Below are 15,209 nucleotides of genomic sequence, written 5' to 3' on the forward strand. Positions count from 1 at the left end.
GAGGAGCGGCTGGAGCCCTGGAGCCCTGAGTAGGAAGGGCTGGCAACAGGACGCGGGAGCGGAGGCGGCGGGGCTGAGGGCTGCCGGCCCTGCGAGCTCGGACATCGGAGGCCGGAGAGGGGCGGAGGCCCGGCAGGAAGGAGACTGCCCAGGAGGCGAGGCTCCTCCAGCCCGCCTGCCGCCCCTCTGCTCTCAGAACCCTAAGCCCGGCTCCAGGGGACCGAGAGCCCACCTCCCAGATACAGCCTGAAAGGAACACAGCCGCGCGTCCCAGCCCCGGAAGGAGGGGCTCAGCCAGGATGTGACCCCGGGAGGCGAGGGATAAAGAGAGGTTTGAGGCCTGATGTCCCATCCCAGAACGAGACCCCAGAAGGCTGGAGAAGGGGATGTTTAAGATCCTCTGGAGCCCTGACTGGAGCCATGTTCTTGGGCATAAGGCAAGGGAGCTCATACCCTGGGCTCCCGCGTGGAGACCGAGGCTCCGGCGGGGAGACGCGGCCTGACACCCCCTCGATCCCAGGGCACCAGGCTGCCCCGACCCGGAAAAGCGTGCGGGTCCGGCGGGGGTTCAAACTCCCCAGAACACGGACGCCGAAGTCCTCGGAGACTCAGGACGCCCGAGCATATGGCGCGGGTGCCCGCAGGGCCTCGGACTCGAGAGTCCCGGTGAGGGCGGGGCGCTCGGGGCCGTCTGGGGCTCGGACACCCCAGGGATCCCCCGAGGAGCTTAGACCGCCGGAGGGCCGGACGCCGGGGTCCCCGGGCTCCCAGCGCAGCGCTCCGCCCGGGCGGGCCGGGGCTTCCAGGTCTGAAACGAAGTCGGAGCGGTCGACCGCAGGTCCACGCCCGCCCTGCGGCCCCCGGCCCTGCTCGCCGCCCGGCGCCGCCCCGCCTCGGCCCGTACCTGTAGGTGTCCCGGGCCGCCCGCCCCAGCCAAGCACTGCGCGGGGCTTCCTCTTCGCAGCTCCTCAATGGCGCTGGCCCGCTGCGCTCAGACCCGCCCCGACCCGACCAATCGAGCGGGCGACGCGCCTGCGCCTGGCCAGCCGAGCGCCGAGTCATCGAGGAGGCGGCCCCTGGCGCCCGCGGCCGCTCCTGCAGGGCTGCCCGCCCCTCCAGGGCTCGCAGGTGCTGGGGCTGAAGCGGTAGAAAGGCCCAAACAGCCCCCCCATTTTACAGCGCGGGGGTAAACCGAGTCCGGGGGAAGGATAATATACAGGACATATTGGCTCAGAAGTATTAGAACCCAGAATTCTTCCGTCTACAACGACCCGCCCGCAATCTGTTCGCCGCTTATCAGCCGCAGGAGTCTGTTAAAACATAATTAATACCATGCCACTTTCCTGTTAAAACCTCTTCCGCATTATACTTAAGTTAAAACCCACCTCCTCAGAGAGCCGACACCAAGCTCCTACTGAATTTGTTCCATTCGCATTTCTGCCACTCTTTCCCGGGCCCGCTCTGTCCCAGCATCCTTCAGTTCCTGCCCCGGGACTTTTGCATTTGCATCTCTCTGCTTAGGATGCTTTTACCCTAACTGCTGTCCAATGGGAATATAATGCAAGCCACATAGTACATTTATTTAGTCGGTACATTTTTTACAGGAAAAAGAAAAAGGTGAAATTAATAATGTATTTTATTTAATCCAATATGTTCTAAATATTATCATCTCAACCTGGAACCAACAGAAAAAAATTATTAATAAGGTATTTTGGGGGTTTTTTATATTAGTTTTTTAAACCTGGTGTGTGTTTTACACTACTGCACATCGTAATACAAACTAGCTACATTTCAAGTGCTCAATAGACTTGTATGACTACAGGGCAGCTCTGGATAATCATACAGGCCACTCCTTGCTTCAAATATTCCATCTCAGAGAGGATTTCTCTGCTGCCATATCTGAAGTTCCCCTCATCCATTACCCTGTTATATTATCTTAACAGAACTTAATGCTGCCTGAGATGAGATCATCTTATTTGTTTATACCTATGTTATCTTTCATCACCCTGAAAGTTCACTGACAGCAGAAATTATGTCTTTTTCACAAATGTTTCCTCAGTACCTAGACATGGCCTAGCACAGAAAAGGCCCAATGCTATGAAAGAATGAACAAATGAACGCCTCATCTTGGATTATCACCAGAAGGGCAGGAAGAACATCTCAGGCTCATAAAAAGTCAGAAGACAAAGGTCACAGGCCGGCAAGGTTGCAAGACTATCTATTTACCATGACATTTATCAGCCCTCATGATGCTAAGCTAATGAAGGTGCTTGTGGGCTGACTCACTCCCAAGCAAGGCCTGAGTTTCTCTGAGGTGGGGGTCAACCCATCAGAATCTCAACACTGGGTCCCCCCAGAAGCTGAGGTTTGGGTGTAAAACCCTAGACTCCACAGAAGGCAGAAGGGAAGGCAGCCATCAGAGCTGAAGGAGCTCAGGGTCCAGATCTTCCAACACAGAGACACCTGACTGTACCTGGAGAGTTTATTTAAAACGCAGATGCCAGGGCACCATTCCTTCAACCAGTATCACTGAGAGTCTTTGGGCCTCGGTCCCTTATCAATCTTAACATACGTTTACCACACAGCCATCCCACTCCCAGGTATTTATGCAAGAGAAATGAAAGCACATGTGCATGCAAAAACTTATACACAAATATTCATAGCAGCTTTATTCATCATAGCCCAAAACAGGAAATAATCAAAATATCCATCAACAGGAGAATGGATAAAGATATTGCAGGGACTTCCCTGGTGGTCCACTGGGTAAGACTGCACGCCCCAGTGCAGGGAGTCTGGGCTCAATCCCTGGTCAGGGAACTAGATCCTGCATGCGTGCCGCAACTAAGAAGTCCGCATGCCACAACTAAAGATCCCGCATGCCGCAACTAAGACCCAGTGCAGCCAAAGTAAATAAATAAATAATTTAAATGTTTATAAAAGAAGAAAAGAGATTGCAGTGGACCCATACAGTGGAATACTACTCAGCAGTAAAAAGGAGCAAACTGCTGATACAGATACTGTCTTGGAGGAACCTCAGAAGTATTAGCTTTGTGAAAAAAGCCCGGCCGCGCAAGGCCAGGTACCATAATGATTTCATTTCTGTGCTATTAAACTAGGATGGCACAAGCAGACCAGTAGTGGCCAGGGGACAGGGGTGGAGGGAGGGGATTGACTAGGAAGGGACAGGAGGGAACTTTTCAGGGTGATGGAGCTGTTCTGGATCTTGATGGTTGTGATGATCATGAGTCCGTATACAGTTGTCAAAGTTCATTGAAGTGTGCACTTAAAATTGAAATTGTGTTTTCTGTTCATTATTCCTCAATAAAGCTGATATTTAAAAGATCTCCTCCCTCCTGGGACTTACATACCAGCAAGGGAGGAGAGACGGAGAACAAACAAAGTCAGCATAAAATATAGAGCGAACAGGATGGTGATGGGCACTAAAGAGAAATAACGCAGGGAAGCAAGGTAGGAAGGAGGACTGTACAGTTTTAGATGGAGGCCTCAGTGGGAAGAACTGGCCCCCAAGGGTTCAAGTTCAGGGAGTCTGCAGGGGGACCCAGCTCCCCAGATGATGGATTTGGAAATGCAGAGCTGGTCCAAAGCCCTCATTGTACAGAAGGAGAAACTGAGGACTAGGAAGGGGAAGGAACTTAAAGTCATGCAGAGAGACCATAGGACAAGGCAGGACTCTGCTGTGAGCCTGAATCCCTGTCCATAATGGCCTCAGCCTTTCCCGCACCAGCCCACAGCCCTGAGCTTCAATTATTAGAGCAAAATTTATACTCGTTATGGACAAAACAGGGAACAGAGAGGTCAAATGTTGTCCTGGCAGAAGGAAAGGGGTTGTGTTGGCCACAGGGAAGGTCCTCCCATGGTCCCCCACCCATGCTATGGTCTCCAAAGTTGCAAGTTTCTGACACATAACGGGTGAGGGGCTGCAGGAGATGGCGGATATCCTTAATTACCATCCACCCTAGACTCTGAGATGTATGTTGGCCCAGAAGGGCCAGGTTTTCTGGGGCAGGCAGATTTGAGGGGCCCTGCTCAGTACTCCCCAGTATCAGGCCCCTCCCTACCCGGCCTTCAGATCATCTAGACCAGAGCGGCTGCAGACAGTCAGCCAAAACTGCTGGAGAAATGTTCCTTTTGGCCCACACAAAGCCTTAAAATAATTGAAGTTAAGTTACATTTTAAAAGCTGGAGATCACTTGTGAAAAATCTATATTTGGAGCTTCTCTAGAAAAAAAAAAAAAAAGGAAGAATTGGCAATGGTGGAACCCCCATCCTCCCTAGGCTTACATTCATTCGTTTATTCTTTCACCATTTATTGAGCACCTCCTATACCCTAGGCACTCTTCTAAGCACTTGGGGCTACATCACTGAGCAAAACAGACATATTTTTGTCTATAAAAATGCCCTATTGGAGTTTGTATTCTAGCAAGAGGAGCAGATGGTGAGCAATAAATATAACACATGTAAATTATACAATATTTGAGAAGGTGATAAGTACTGTAAGAGTCCCATGGGAGAGGTAGGCATCTTAGGGGAGAGGGAGCTATAATTTTAAATATGCATGAATCAGATCCAGAAGTTTCCACAGCAGCACTGTCCAATAGAAATGCAAGCCACACACATAATTCTAAGTTCCCTAGCGGCCACACTAAGTGCAAAGAAACAGGTGAAATTAGTGTTAATATTTTATTTAACCTAACATCTCCAAAATAGTATCATTTCAACATGTAATCAGTATAAAAATTATTACTGAGCTATTTTATATATGTTTTGTACTAAGTCTTCAAAATTCAGTATTTGTATTTGACAGTGCAGGTCCAGAGTCTCTTGAGAAAATGCAGACAGCCTGGGCAGGGGTGGTACTGTCACTCTGTGGGAAGAAGGACAAAGCACAGACCATAGCTCAGGGGTCAGCCCCATCATCTTACAGAGGGATTCTGAGCTCCAGAGAGGGACAGTGGCTACTCCAAGTTCACACAGCAGGTTATGGGTGGAGCTAAGGTACAATCGCAGGACTCTTAACCTTTAGGTTTGCCCTGAGCAAACGCCCAGCTTTCCAGATGCTGCCCTGGTTTCTGGTTTCTGAATATAGAGCTCCAGGTGGAGCAGAGAAGTCCCCAGAGAGAGAGAAAATTCTACAGAGCTGGTTATCAGGAGCCTCCCACAGTAAACAGACTGTCCACCCAACTCAACTCCTTAGATGAGTATCAAGCCCAGACGGTCCTGCCTTCCTCTGCACGGCAGAGATAATGGGTACCTTGCCTATCTCCCGGAGCAATTATGGAGATAAAATAACCGAAGCTCGGTTTCGCAACTCTTAGAGCAGGCAATGCTCAGATCTCTCCCATGATGTGGGAAATAAAACCCAACATCCTTCCCCTGGCTTCTGAAGACACCCTCTTGACCTCATGTCCTGTCCCTGGGGTTCCAAGGCTGTCCCACCCTCCCTTTACCAAGGCCTCTGCTCAAATACCAGCTCCTCAGAGAAGCCTTCCTGAACTCCCCTTGCAAACCAGCAATACCCCCACTCCAGTCTGTCCCCTTACGTTGCTTTATTTTTCTTCTTAGCACTCACCACGGGCATAGTCTACACATATTTTTTCACACAGTCCCTCCTAGCATGCCAGCTCCAGCTGGCATTCTGTTGCATCCCCAGGACCACCCCCCCAACACACAAAAATAGCCACTTATATTTACTGAACACTTACTATGTGTCAGGCACAATTCCAAGTATTTCACAGATAGTAGTTCATGCATTAATCCCTTACTCTGAGGGACGTAATACTTTAACCTCATTTTAGAGATAAGGAGAGTGAGGCACAGAGAAGGTCATTAACTTGCCTGAGGTCACACAGACAGAAGGTGGTGGAGCCAGGATTCACACCTGGAAAGGTGGACTTGAAGGCCCACAACTGTTGACTTCCGTGCTAATCCACCAGTGCCCCGTAACAATGATGCCTGAATGCAGACTAGATGAAGAGGAATCCACAGGTTGCTTGCTCCCATCTGTGCTGGCCTCTGCCTCATTGAAACCACTTGTTCTGTCTCAGTTAAAGAAAAGAAAGAAGCAGGAGGGTCTTCAACTGGCCCATTTTGACTGGTTCACCCATCAGGCAGGTGGCTGCCTTCAGTTACTCCAAATTTACCCACTGTGATATTGTGATTTATAATAAGAAGTATATATTTGATCTTCATCCTCCATTCCTGGCTCACAACTCTTAAAAAACCTTTGGAATTTCGCAAGTGATGAGAGCAATGGAACATCTTTTGTTCAGATATTTGTCCTTGGGTCCTCATTTCTGAAATAGCTCCAGAGCCATAAAGGCAAAACCAGTGTCTTATTATTCATATCAAACCCCTTTCAGTCACACCTAAGTTTATGTTAATAGGTGGCTTCTGGAAAGCCCCTAAGGATGAGGGCTGGTTGCCAGGGGAATGAACCCCCTGGTTGCCAGGGGAATGATTAGAGGGTTGGAACTTTCCACCTCAGCCCCTTACCTCTGGGTTGGGAAGAGGGGCTGGAGGTTGAGTCAATCACCAATGGCCAGTGATTCAATCAAGCATGCCTATTAATGAAGCCTCCCTAAAACCCCAAAAGGACAGGGTTCAGAAAGCGTCCAGCTGAACAAGTGGATGTGCTGGGAGGGTGGTGCACCCAGAAGGAGCACGCAAGCCCCGGCCCCTTCTCACATAAACGTTGCCCTTTGCATCTCTTCTGTCTGGCTCTTCCTGACTCTGAGCTGTATCCTTTGTAATAAGCTGGTAGCCTAATAAGTAAACTGTTTTCTTGAGTCCTATGAGCTGCTTTAGCAAAGTAATGAAACCAAAGTTGGTTGTCGTATAAGAGGTCGGTTGGAAGCACAGGTAACACCTGGACCTGTGATTGGTGTGTGAAATGAAGGCAGTCTTCTGGGAGTGAGCCCTTAACCTGTGAGATCTAGCGCTACGTCTAGGTAGCTACAAGTGTTCAGTGAGTCCCTTTGCCCACTGCCCACCTTAGCAGGACAGGGGAAGCCCTTTAGACCTGGCCCCTCTCTTTCCCTCTCACTGTGCCCCATCCTAGCCCCAGGTCATGCTCCGGCCCTCCCTCCATTCGTCAGGCCTCTTCTCCAAGTCACCTCTCTGGTCCCTTCCCTGATGTCCTGATCCAGGAGGGGGATCCCCCAATCCTTCCGTTCTCTGTGGCCAGCTTCATTCTCCTCACATAGAAAGGAGACAGACTTTGTAGAAACTCTAAGTTGAAATTTTAATGTGGCTTGGATGTGTGCATGAATCCATTTTTAGAAAATACTACTCCCATTAATTATGGCCCAGCCATAATTAATGAGTTAGGTATACTGTACCGAAGAGCAGTACCCCATAAACATGAGTGGGAATGAGAGCTCTATCCTGGGATGCTGACTGGTGCAAAGAAAAAGTAGATTAGATGCTATTAAGAAGCACGTAATACCCCTAATTTAATACTTGTACCATCTGCTGTAAGCCATTTGTGTGTTTTCTTTTTGTTGTTGTTGTTTTGTTTTGTTTTGTTTTTTTGTTTTTGCGGTACGCGAGCCTCTCACTGCTGCGGCCTCTCCCGTTGCGCAGCAACAGGCTCCGGACGCGCAGGCTCAGCGGCCATGGCTCACGGGCCCAGCCGCTCCGCGGCATGTGGGATCTTCCCAGACCGGGGCACGAACCCGTGTCCCCTGCATCTGCAGGCGGACACTCAACCACTGCGCCACCAGGGAAGCCCCTGTGTGTTTTCTTATTGTCTCTCTTCCCACCCATTTGTTTTAGTCGTTGCTGTATCCCAACACCTAGAGCAGAGCCAGCTGTGAAGTAGGAGCACAGTAAATACTTACCCATTCAAACACTGGGAGCCGGCAGGATGCATTTGTGGTACTTAAAGCCATGATGCTGGATGGGACTCGCAGGGGAGGGTGTGGGAGGTGGAGAAGATGCCCGAGGGCCGAGATGAGGAGGGAGAAGCAAAGGAGGCAGGAGGAGCCCCCGAGACGAGCCGGCAGGAGAGCCAGGGCTGTGTGTGCTCCTGGAAGCAGGTGAGCAGCGTGTTTCAGGGAGGGGGCTGGTCACTTGGGTCAAACGCTGCCCACAGGGGGAGTGAGAGGAGACCTGAGAGCCTCTGTGACTCAAGCAGCAGGGTTAGTGTCAGCAGCGACCTGGCCAGTAGAGTTTTAGTGGTGAGGTGGACACAGCCTCACTGGTGTGAGCTCAAGAGAAAATGAAAGAAGATAAATTGGAGACGGTGAATGCCAACAGACAACATTTTCTACGTGTTTTGCTGTTAGGAGTAGCTGGGAGTTCCTTGGCAGTCCAGTGGTTAGGACTCAGCACTTTCACCTCCATGGCCCTGGGTTCAATCCCTGGTCCAGAAACTAAGATCCTACAAACTGTGCAGTGTGGCCAAAAAAACAGAACAAAACAAAACAGTAGCTGGGAAATCTGACAGTAACTGAAGGGAGAATTGTTTTCAAGGAGGTTTTGCTGTTTGTAATTGTAGCGAAATGCACATAACATAAAATCTGCAATCTCAATCATTCCTGAGAGAACAGTTCAGTGGCCTTAAGTACAGGCACACCTTGTTTTATTGCATTTCCCTTTATTGTGCTTTGCAGACGTTGCGTTTCTTACAAACTGAAGATTTGTGACAACTGTGCGTCTAGCAAGTCTATCGGTGCCATTTTTCCAAAAGCATTTGCTCACTTTGTATCTCTGTGTCACGTTCTGGTAATTCTTGAAATATTTCGGGAATTCCCTGGTGGTCTAGTGGTTAGGACTCCACGCTTTCACTGCCGAGGGCCCTGGATTCAATCCCTGGTTGGAGAACTAAAATCCTGCAAGCCCGCGGCACGGCCAAAACTTTAAAAATTCTTGAAATATTTCAAACTTTTTCATTATTATTATATTTGTAATGGTGAAATGTGATCAGTGATTTTTGATGTTACTATTGCAATTGTTTGGGGGGCATCCAAAACCACGCCCATATAAGATGGTGAAGTTAATCAACGTTGTGTATGTTCTGACTGCTCCACTGACCAACTATTCCCCCATCTCTCTCCCTCTCCTCAGGCCTTCCTGTTCCCCGAGACACAACAATATTTAAATCATGCCAGCTAATAACCTTACAATGGCCTCTAAGTGTTCAAGTGAAAGGAAGAATCACACGTCTCTTACTTTAGATCAAAAGTTAGAAATGATGGGGGACTTCCCTGGTGGTCCAGTGGTAAAGAATCTGCCTTCCAATGCAGGGACGTGGGTTCGATCCCTGGTCGGGGAACTAAGATCCCACAAGCAGCGGGGTAACTAAGCCCACATGCCACAACTACTGAACCTGCACGCCTCAACGAGAGAGAGAAAAAACCCACACACCACAACTAGAAAGAAGCCCGCTAGAGAGAAGCCCGTGGGCCGCAGTGAAAGATCCCGCATGCCTGAACGAAGATCTTGCATGTCGCAACTAAGACCTGATGCAGCCAAAAAAAAAAAAAAGTTAGAAATGATGAAGCTTACTGAGGAAGGCAGGTTGAAAGCTGAGATAGGCAGGTAGGCCTCCTGTGCCAGTTAGCCAAGTTGTGAATACAAAGGAAAGTTCTTGAAGGAAATTAAAAGTGCTACTCCAGTGAATATATGAATGATGAGAAAGCGAAACAGCCTTATTGCTGATATGGAGAAAGTTTTGGTGGTCTCGATCGAAGATCAAACCAGCCATAACAATGCCTTAAGCCAAAGCCTAACCCAGAGCAAGGCTCTAACTTTCTTCAATTCTAGGAAGGCTGAGGGAGGTGAGGAAACGACAGAAGAAAAGTTTGAAGGCAGCAGGGGTTGGTTCACGAGGCTGAAGGAGAGAAGCCGTCTCCATAACATAAAAGTGCCACGTGAAGCAGCAAGTGCTGATATAAAAGCTGCAGCAAGTTATCCTGAAGATCTTGCTAAGATAATGAATGAAGGTGGCTACGCTAAACAACAGATTTCCAACGTAGCTGAAACAACCTTCTATTGGAAGACGATGGCATCTAGGACTTTCATAGCTAAAGAGGAAAAGTCAGTGCCTGGCTTCAAAGCTTCAAAGGACAGACTGACTCTCTTGTTAGGGGTTAATGTAGCTGGTGACTTTAGGTTAAAGTCAATGCGCATTTTGCCATTATGAAAATCCTAGGGCCCTTAAGAATTATGCTAAATCTACTCTGCCTGCACTCTATAAATCCAACAAAGCTTGGATTGACAGCACATCTGTTTACAACATGGTTTACTAAATATTTTAAGCCCACTGTTGAGATCTACTGCTCAGAAACAAAGATTCCTTCCAAATATTACTGCTCATTGACAATGCACCTGGTCACTCATGAGCTCTGATGGAGATTAATGTCTTCGTGCCTGCTAACAGAATACCCATTCTGCAGCTCATGGATCAAGGAGTAATTTCAACTTTCAAGTCTTATTATTTAAGAAATACATTTTGTGTGGCTATAGCTGCCATAGATAGTGAGTCCTCTGGTGGATCTGGGCAAAGTAAGCTAAAAAACCCTTCTAGAAAGGAGTCACCATTCTAGATGCCATTAAGACCATTCATGATTCATGAGATGAGGTCAAAACATCAACCTTAATAGGAGTTTAGAAAAAGTTGATTCCAATGCTCATTGATGACTTCGAGGGATTTAAGACTTCCGTGGAGGAATAACGGCAGATGTGGTAGAAATAACAAAAGAAGTAGAATTAGAAGTGGAGACTGAAGATGTGACTGAATTGCTGCAATCTCACGATAAAACTTGAATGGATGAGGACTTGCTTCTTATGGATGAGCAAAAAAAAGTGGGTTTTTTGAGATGGAATGTACTCCTGGTACAGGTGATATGAAGATTGTTGAAATGACAGTAGAGAATTTAGAATCTTATATAAACGTAGTTGATAAAGCAGCTGTAGGGTTTGAGAGGATTGACTCCAATTTTTTTTTTTTTTTTTTTTTTTGCGGTACGCGGGCCTCTCCCTGTTGTGGCCTCTCCCGTTGCGGAGCACAGGCTCCGGACGCACAGGCTCAGCGGCCATGGCTCACAGGCCCAGCCGCTCCGCGGCATGTGGGATCCTCCCGGACCGGGCCACGAACCCGTGTCCCCTGCATTGGCAGGCAGACTCTCAACCACTGCACCACCAGGGAAGCCCCTGTTGTCTTATTTTTAAAAATAAGAACCTTCAGCAACCACCGCCCTGATCAGTCAGCAGCATCAACATCAAGGTGAGACCCTCCACCAGCAAAAAGATTACGACTCACTGAAGGCTCGGATGATGGTTGGCATTTTTTAGCAATAAAGTTTTGTTTTTTGTTTTTGTTTTGGCTGCCTTGGGTCTTTGCTGCTGCGTGCGGGCTTTTCTCTAGTTACAGCGAGCTGGGGCTGCTCTTCGTTGCGGTGTGCGGGCTTCTCATTGCGGTGGCTTCTCTTGTTGCGGAGCACGGGCTCTAGGTGCGCAGCCTTCAGTAGTTGTGGCACTCGGGCTCAGTAGTTGTGGCTCGCGGGCTCTAGAGCGCAGGCTCAGTAGTTGTGGCGCACGGGCTTAGTGGCTCCGCAGCATGTGGGATCTTCCCGGATCAGGGCTCGAACCCGTGTCCCCTGCACTGGCAGGTGGATTCTTAACCACTGCGCCACCAGGGAAGTCCAATAAAGTATTTTTTAATTAAGGTATGTACATTGTGTTTCTAGACATAATGCTATTGCACACTTAATAAACTACAGTGAGGTGTAAACGTAAATTTTATATACACTGGGAAACCAAAAAATGTATGTGACTCGCTTTATTGTGGTGGTCTGGAACCAAACCTGCACTCTCTCTAAGGTATGCCTGCATATTCACCACGTTGGGCAACCATCACCACCATCCGTGTCCCTAACTCTTTTCATCTTACAAAATTGGAAATTCTGTACCCAGTAAACATTAACTCCAAATACCCCTCTCCCCCCAGCCTCTGGCAACCCCCATTCTACTTTCTGTCTCTCTGAATTTGGCTGCTCTGGGGGCCTCACATAAGTGGAATCATACGGTATTTGTCTTTTTGTGATTGGCTTCTTTCACTTAGCATAATGTCTGCGAGGGCCATCCATGCAGAATGTGTCAGAATTTCTCTCCTTTTTAAGGCTGAATGATATTCTACTGTATAAATATGCCATCTTTTGTTTGCCCATTCACCCATCCATGGACCCTTGGTTTGCTGCCACCTTTTAGCTATTGTGAATAATGCTGCAACGAACACTGGCATATGAGTATCTGTTTGCGTCTCTGCTTTCAATTCTTTTGGGTTTAATCAGAATTAGAATCACTGGATCATACAGCAATTCCCTATTTAATTTTTCTGAGGAACCACCATACTGTATTCCATAGCATCTGTACCAGTTTACTTTCTCACCAGCAATGCAAAAATGTTCCAGTTTCTCTACATCTTCACCAATGCTTCCTTCCTTCCTTTTTTCTTTCTTTCTTTCTTTCCTCTTCCTGTCTTTTTCCTTTCTTTCTTTTCTTTCTTCCTTCCTTCCTTTCTTTTTTTCTTACTTTCTTTCTTTCTTGCTTGCTTTCTTTTTTTCTTTCCTTCCTTCCTTCCTTCCTCCCCTCCCTCCCTCCCTCCCTCTCTCTCTCTTTCTTTCTTTTTATATTTGCCATTCTAATGCGTGAGGGAGTAAGTTGTTTTTTACATGGAAGAATCATTCGTATGCTTGCATGCAGGCAGGAAAGATCCGGGAGACCAGGAATTTGATGCTAAAGGAAGGAGAGAGGAGAGGTGCTGGAGCAATGTCCTAGAGTTGGGAGAGATGCTGAGATCCCGAGCAGAGAGGAGGATGCCCTTAGCCAGCAGCCTGGGTGTTTATCCATAGTCACAGGGGAGAAAGCTGAGGCCCTGGGCACAGATACGGTGGGAGGCTAGATATGGTGGGAGAGTCTGAGGTGTTCTCTTGTGTTTATTTTATCCCCTCAGTGAAATGGGCAGCCAGGTAACCAGGTGACGGTAATGGTGGGGTGAGGTCAGAGGTTTGAGGAGAGAAGACAGGGTGTGAGATAGTCTCTCTAAAAGAGTGTATGGATGGTGGAGGTTGGGAGGCTGGATAATGGCTCCCAGAAAGACATTGACGTCCGAATCCCTGAAATCTGTGAATGTAACCTGGCAGGATCTTGAGATGGGGAGATTCTCCTCGATTCCCTGGGTGGGGCCAACGTAGTCACATGTGGGAGGCTGAGGGAGATTTGACTACGGAAGGTATTACACTGCTGGCTTTGAAAATGGGGGAAGGAGCCACAACCCAAGGAATGAAGGTGCCTCTAGAAGCTGAAGGCAAGGAAACGAATTCTCCCCTAGAGGCTCCAGAAACAGACTCCCCTTTACAGCCTAGCCTCCCTGGTGACCCCTTGATTTCCGACTTCTGATTCCAGAACTACAGAGAATGAACTTATGTTGTTTTAAGCCACTAAGTTTGTCTCGTTTGTTACAGCAGCAATAGTGAACCCAAGCAGGACCCTGTGGGGCTCCTGGGCAAGGAAGCCTTTCTGTGTCCCCCATTTCTTTTTTTTTTTGGCGGTACGTGGGCCTCTCGCTGTTGTGACCTCTCCCATTGCGGAGCACAGGCTCTGGATGCGCAGGCTCAGTGGCCACGGCTCACGGGCCCAGCCGCTCCGCGGCATGTGGGATCTTCCCAGACACGGGGCATGAACCCGTGTCCCCTGCATCGGCAGGCGGACTCTCAACCACTGCGCCACCAGGGAAGCCCCCCCATTTCTTGATTGTAGGGAATAGACTCCAGCCTTCATGACCTTCCCTGAGTCCCAAAGAGCAGATTCGAACAGTTGCTAATCAGGGAAGGGTGGGGGATGCAGAGAAAAGGGAGGAGCAGTCAAGAAACAATGGTGCAGCCTCGGGGCAGGGTCCTGGTTCCACCTAAAGGGATACACATAGCAGTAGCTTTGAGCCCTTCTACAGAACTAAACCCCCCAACAAATGGAAGATGTTAACTACTGGATGAAGCATTCTTCATTCCAGAGAAGGTCATGGTTTGGCAACCCCACCCGTAAACCACTGCTATAAAACTCCTCACCAAATCCCCCTCCCCACGCCAGGTAGGGACACACAGTTTGTTTTTTGGTTTTTGGTTTATTTTTTGCGGTACGCGGGCCTCTCACTGTTGTGGCCTCTCCCGTTGCGGAGCACAGGCTCCGGACGCGCAGGCTCAGCGGCCATGGCTCACGGGCCCAGCCGCTCTGCGGCATGTGGGATCTTCCCGGACCGGGGCTCGAACCCGCGTCCCCTGCATCGGCAGGCGGACTCTCAACCACTGTGCCACCAGGGAAGCCCGGGACACACAGTTTTTGAGGGCACAGGCCCACTATGTCCCCCTTTGCCTGGCAAAGCAATAAAGCTATTCTTTTCTACTTCACCCGAAACTCTGTCTCTGAGACTCGATTTGGCACCGGTGCACAGAGGCTGAGTTTTTGGCACCAAGAGGAGGTCCAGGAAGTCACCAAGAATAAAGGTGTGTCCGGTGAGGGAGTGACAGAAAACAGGGAAGGAGTCTGAGTGAATTCAGGGGCCAGGGTCTCTCTCCCATTCAGGCCTTGACATGAGGAAACCCCTTTGCCTGCAACCTCCTCCCAATCCTTTATTCTGGAAAACTCCTGTTCATGCCTTAGGAACAGGTTAGAGGTCACCTCCAGAACCCTTCCCCTGATCCCCTGGCTGTGGTTGGGGTATTCCTCTGCTCCCAGAGACCCTGTGCTCATCTTGTTACCCAAAGACTGGGTTTGCCTCTTGTTGGGTGTTGAACAAGCCAAAGATCAAGAGAAGGATTTATGATTACTTGCAGTAAGTCAGGAGCACACCGGGGGTCTCTCCCAAAGCAATGTCTTCCCAAACAGCAAAATTGGGGAAGTTTTAAGCTAAGTGTACATGCATATACATGAAGGGGCTTGGGCAGCAGGCAGAGTCCAAGCTTTAGTTGATTGAAGTCACGAGGGTCAGAACAGGTCAACATCCTCGTCCTTCAGGCCCTAGTTGATCTGGTGGTTGATTGCGTCAGGCCAATCTTCACCATTGATACAGAACTGGGAGTCTTTACAACTGATGCATTACCTTTGCTATTGTCACTTCTCTTGCCCGACTATTGTTTGTTTCTTCATTCCTTTGCTCAAGATCATTGATTACTGAGACCTGTTCAAGGGCA

General features: G+C 48.8%; 2 protein-coding genes across 12 annotated transcripts in view; one reads left to right on the forward strand and one right to left on the reverse strand.

Moving 5' to 3' along the window:
• The window catches only part of VPS13D (vacuolar protein sorting 13 homolog D), a 245,260-nt gene extending 244,253 nt beyond the window's left edge, over window positions 1-1,007 (reverse strand). For 3 of the 11 annotated variants that reach the window (XM_049695917.1, XM_049695913.1, XM_033432973.2), the window contains exon 1: window positions 454-877. The gene's annotated coding sequence lies outside the window, so the exon portion shown is untranslated. Of the gene's footprint in view, window positions 1-453; window positions 883-904 lie in introns of those variants that run through there. The other 8 variants (XM_049695924.1, XM_049695928.1, XM_049695925.1 and 5 more) reach the window with 4 other exon arrangements.
• Window positions 1-15,209, forward strand: part of LOC117202358 (basic proline-rich protein-like) — a 447,146-nt gene that overhangs the window by 324,565 nt on the left and 107,372 nt on the right. The window lies entirely within an intron of this gene.

Source organism: Orcinus orca, chromosome 1, assembly GCF_937001465.1.
Source record: "Orcinus orca chromosome 1, mOrcOrc1.1, whole genome shotgun sequence".
NCBI classification, from domain to species: Eukaryota; Metazoa; Chordata; class Mammalia; order Artiodactyla; family Delphinidae; genus Orcinus; species Orcinus orca.